This window comes from Falco cherrug, chromosome 15, assembly GCF_023634085.1.
Source record: "Falco cherrug isolate bFalChe1 chromosome 15, bFalChe1.pri, whole genome shotgun sequence".
In the NCBI taxonomy this organism is placed as follows: Eukaryota; Metazoa; Chordata; class Aves; order Falconiformes; family Falconidae; genus Falco; species Falco cherrug.
In genome coordinates, this window is record NC_073711.1 from 14,377,841 (window position 1) to 14,383,709 (window position 5,869).

Here is a 5,869-nt window from a genome sequence, read left to right on the forward strand (position 1 = left end):
ACAAATCTGGCTGGCAAACTGCTTTCTTGCCAAGGACCGCGTATTGACCAGAAGTGAGGCAGCACAAAGTCAGGGAGCTTTTGCAGACTGAACCTGGCACTATAGGTCCAGAAAGCTCAGCTGTGGGTTGCCAGATGGCCTGACCAGCCGAGGGGCCTGCCTGTTCCAACATGCATTTCACAAACGCAGCCCAGCCAAGGAGCACTGTCTGGTTGTAGACTGGCTCCGCAGTTAACTAGCAACAGATCATACTAGTTTTGGGGGAAAAGGGGGAGAAACCTACAGGGTTGAGATGCAAGGGACTGCGTGAGATGATGGGATCAGCCTGCAAAGGAACAGAACTGACAGTTTGCTACTTAAATGTTTTCTGAAGGAAAACATACAAAAACGGACTCAGCAATAGCTTTTTCATCTTTGGGGAGTGCTACTAGAGCAAAGCAAAGTGATTCAAGAGATAGTATAGGCTGGGTACACCTCCACGCATAGATATATACACACACATCCATTTCTAGCTAAGCTGTCTCTATACAGCACCTTGCATTAAGAAGCCCCCATTTTGCTTCTGCAGTGCAATAACCCTAACAATAAAGAAGCACATTGGAATATTTGACTTCATTAAGTAAACTATCCTGATCGTCTAAGCAGGTTTTTGGTTATCTTGATTGTCAGAAACACTCCAAATCCTCTATGTTTAAATGTATCTGTCTTCAATTTGATATAGACACACAGTCACTGGCAGATAACATTGTCACACAAGATAATAGGCTCCTGCTGCTAGATAAACACTTAGAAGAAGATGCACATTTGAATTTCTATTCCGTTTGCTTTAACGAGATTGCCATCAGCTCAAGTTTGGCCCTGTGTTTAGATGTCATTAAGAGAAGCTCTATACAATCATAACAACAATAAAAATGTTCCAAATAATTTTTAGGATAATTTCTACTGGAAATAGGCTTTGCTCGCAAACACATTTCTTTGCAGGCTTCACGCAGCATTGCGTTGGCAGGTAAGGAACCACGTGCAGCAAGGATGGATGGAGAGAGCTCATGGAGTGACCCAGGGCTCGGCCACCTCGTGGGGGCCAGGTGTCCCCCCCAAGCAGGGATGCAGCCTGTGCGCTGTGGTAGCCACGTCCTCTGTCCAAAGCCCTGGTGTCAGTGCATGGCATGATGCTGCTGCAGTTATATTTGGCACAGACATAGTGTGCAAAGCTGGCCACCCAGCCACACGGGCAGGAGAGGTGCGGGCCTGCTGAGAGCCCTCGTTTACAGTGGTTTGAGCTCCTTCGTGCTCTGGCACACAGGACACCATCCATCACTCCCCAACAGGGGCTGCTCTCTACAGCAACAAAAGGCTCAAGCCAGCTAGGTTTACTACTTTTCCTCTCTTTGTCTGCTTCATGTGCTGCTGGATTCCAGTGTGTCCACCTCTACATCCTATTCTTGGTGACCTCTGAGGATTCTAACATCTCCCAAACTCATTTTCTCCTTTGTATTCCAGCAGGGATAACTTGGAGGAATATTAATCTGGCCATATATATATTTACATCCTATCATATTATACGCTAAACAACTGCCTCTGGGTACAAGAAACCACGTTAAAATGCATGCAAACCAAGTTAACAAATGTCAGCTAGAGGTCCCAAATACTAACTGTGCTTCTCAGCCCCCAGGCTAGGAATCTGAATAAACAGATGTTCTTTGCACTGTGCCCTGAAGGTTGAATTTAACCTTTGTTAGACAAACAAGGACACTGAGGTTCTTTTCTAAATAAGAAGTTTATGCATATATAATTGAGGTTTAGACCATTTGACATATTTTAGGTTAAGGAGTTTAGCAAAGGAAGAGAAGTTACAATATTTGTAGGAGAGGAGAAGCACACAGATTTATTGTATGTAATATATCAATAAATCTAGAGGTCAGAGACATCCACTGAGAGACACTATCTCCCTGTTTCCATACCTAGTTTTGTTGCAGTTCAGGGTCCACACCAGCCAGAGAGATGATCTCAAAGTCCCCTTAGATGAATGGCTCCTCTCCGACACCCTGTTCCTGGCATGTTTTCCAGGTTTGCTCAGAGCAAGACCCAAGTTTTACTCATTCACATACCAGTGAGTTAGGGCTTGAGATCTGGATGTAATTCCACCAGAGAGAAACCATGTCAGAAGTACTGTTATCCATAAGAAGCGTTTCAAAAGCCAGACCCGTGACCATGTTGCAGAATGCCCAGCTCACGTCCTGGGCTTAGCCCACTGATTAAAATCCATTTCTAAAGTCTGGCAGGTTTAGAGAATCGAAGCATCCTATCTATTTTATGTATACCTCTCCCAAGTCAATGCATGCTAGCAGCATCCCACCTAACACAGGTAACAACTTAAACACAATTAAGAATGATGTAACCTTTCCAAAGACTATTTTCCTTATTAGCTCAATATGATGTTTACCTGGGAAGGTATGTCCAGCCAGGGTTTTGCTGCTTCGTTGCACCATCTGTATCTCTCCTGAGCAGCACAGATGGCTTGCACCATGAGAATGGGATTCACAGTAGTACACAACATTTCTGTGGGCTGCACAGCCAGTGGATGGTGCCTCTGTGGGCTCAGAAATGTCCACACCTTTGAGAAAAGAAAAACACCACAACCACATATTAATTTCCACCTAGCAAACACAAATTTATATAAAAATATGGCCACATGCAGCTGCTACTCACATTTATATAGCTTGCATAGAAATCGTAATCTCTGAGCTCCTCGGTGCTTCTCCACACACAAGTGAACTGTTAAAGAAACAGTTTATTGAAAAAAAGAAGAGAAGCTCTAAGGGCCTGGTGGTGCCTCTAGCTGACAGAGGGAAGGTTTACAGTCTAATACTCACAAAGAGCCTCAAAGAAAAATCCTGGAATGACCTATAGAGAAAACTGTGCAACATCTTCCCATGAACAAAAAAAAATGAACAGAAAGCCAGGGAGAATCCTAGCTATTGTCTTGGTTTCCCCCCATGGAAACAGGAAAACTAAACATAGTAAAAGGCCATTTGCTTCCTCACAGGCTGGTCAGCAGGGTTTCCACATTTTATTGGGCTTTCTGGGGGGTTTGCAATATGAAACAAAGCACATGTTCCTCTTGCTTTTGGGGCTGTCTCTATTGCTTTACACATCTCTAGGCTGTGCTGCTTTTTCTTAGTGCTTCCATTCTGTTCTAACCTATCCTGCATGTCTTTATCTATTGATTTTTATTTTTTTTCATCTCAAAACTTCTAACCCGTGAACATATCCATTTTTCTAGTTCATCAATAAATAATGTCAATATGAGCAGTCCATGTTCCAGCTGTAAAGTGTTGTGTGGTCTGGGCTGCCTCCTGCACTTGGTTCCTTTAATTGACCAGTTTGATTTATCTTCACGTAACTAAGTGAATGCTTTCTCTACCCAGGCCATGCTTGCTGACCTCAGGGATTATTTTTTTTTCTGTGGTTCTTTACAGGATGCTTCAAGGTCTGCTGAATTAGTTCCAGATTTTCTCAGAGTCTACCAAAAGACATTCTTTTAGCTTGTATTTGGCAAAGCGAGACAGGCTGCTTTAGTCTACCTGAGTGCTCTGCAGGTGAGATACAAGAACCCCATGGAAAATAGAAACGGGTGGGCCAGCTCGGCACAGCCGTGATGGAACAGCAGCCCCATCATAATCTAAAGGAAGGTGTTTGGGACATTCTTCTAAGAGCAGGTGAAACTTTGAGGCAGGTTTAGATTTGAAGACTATATGGGCTTAGTTCTCACAGAGAACCAGAATAAAATATATACCCCAGTGCTGCTCTCCATGAGGGACCCTGTGGCCAAAGGTCGGCCAACCCTACAAGAGCAAGGGTTGCAGAGCTGGGGAAGCAGTTACTTACGTTCCTTGCTTTGCTGAGTTACACATCACTAGCTGATCTAGAAGGACTTTCAAGGAACACTGTTATTCAACAGAGGGCCATCAAGAGGACTTCTTCACGTTTTCCCATGTTGTTTCAAGAATAATGGGTTCAGGTGCAGAGACAATGCCTTGTGAACTGTCTGCAATAAGATGCTTTGTATTAGCAAAGTACAGAACTGTGATTGTTGATCATCTAATTAAATTTCAGGCTAAGTTTGCTGTAATTTGATCTACTGATGTGTTCTGAGTGAATCACAAACATTTTGAAATAAGAGGCCAGTACAGCAACTGCGCACAATGATACAGAAAATAAAGGCCTTTTCCATGCCAATTGGAAATAAATCCACTGTTATTTGAATATATGCATGAATTATTTATGATATTTCTGTAGCACAAATATGCTGATGCAGACACTATCATAACACAGAATATAAAAGCAGAAACTAAATATGTGACTTAAATGCCAATAATTCTGTATCATGTCTAAAGAAATATTACCTTGTTTACTACAGCAGAGTATTCCCCCCAACACAGAGTGGACATGAGTTTTTCTATATTACATTCATGCAATCAGCCAGACTACATTAATATCCTCATACTAAATATTCTCTTCCTAAAGCTGACTCTTATTAATATTATTATACAGAGAAAGTATCTGTTGAATATATCCAACCAGACATGCCCATATCCTTCATAAGCTCTGCAACAGTTTTAATGCCTCCCACTGAAAAGTCATCACTTTACAGGAATTTTTAAAAAGGGTTGAAAACAATGAAGAAGTAAAATATCATTGCTATTTTCCATGGGAACAAAGTCTTCTATATTGAGGACAATTATTCCTTTTAAAGCAGAGCTTCCACTGTTCTGTTGCAAGTTGCACTTAAATAGGGACTGAACTCATTATCTCATCGCGTAAGCATCTGTAAAGAGTCTAAATACAGGATATTAGATCTGGATAAGAAAACTCTGCAAAAACGTTCATTGATATTTTGTGCAAATCAGAGCTAACTCCATTTTGTACACGACAGCATCAGAACTCTCTGCTCCTCACAAATGATATGGAACAGTAGGTATTTCTGCTAAATGGTGGCATTCTGGCTGCCTTGAGTGAAAGCTGAGGGAGCATGGCTGATGTAAGTTGTAGTTAAACATTGGTTAAAATCAGTAACAAGAGCTTGGTAGAATCAAAACAGAATCCATGGAAAAGGGTGTGAACCGCACTACCCTGCTTCAGAGACCCCCTGATAGTGTTGTATTATTTCAATTATAAGCTGCCCTGCAGGTATTAAAAAGAAAAGATAACCTAGAGATGTTGCACTTGCTGCATCTGTAGCATTAATGATGGTCTCACCCCATCCGTAACAGGTCATAACTTCAATAATATCCTTTTAAAACACAATTGGACTCTCTAGTCCTAAGAGATGAAATCAGTCCCCTGGTGCTGACACGAAAGCAAAGCTGCCACACAGAAACACAGCAGCTAAAGATAATTTCCAGAGGAGCTCTTAATTGACTGTACTTGTGGAAGATGCATCAAAATGTCCCAAAATGAGCATGTTGTTGCTTTTTTAATTTGCTGACAGTTTGCCCCCAGGTAAACCTCTAGCACACTAATAGTTTTTCTTGGCCAGCATAACCAATATAGTATCTTTCTTTGCTAAATAAGAGGAACATTTACAATAGCTGCTGGCTAGAAAATTAACCAAGTGAACTCTTCAATTTGTCTGTCCCTGTCTGTCTCCCTCATTAATTTTTTATGGAAATCAAAGACTAATTCTGTCTCTCTGCTTGTAATCACATTCAAAACATGCTCATGACTCAGTAATCTGCTTATGAACATTGCCGTTCTCTGCAGTAACTCTGCAGACACCCACATTTGGGGCAGCCTGAGCGCTCACACAGCTTGCGGTTGCCAACACATTTTTTTTATTTGCTGTTTTTGTGGTCTTAGACTCTCCCCT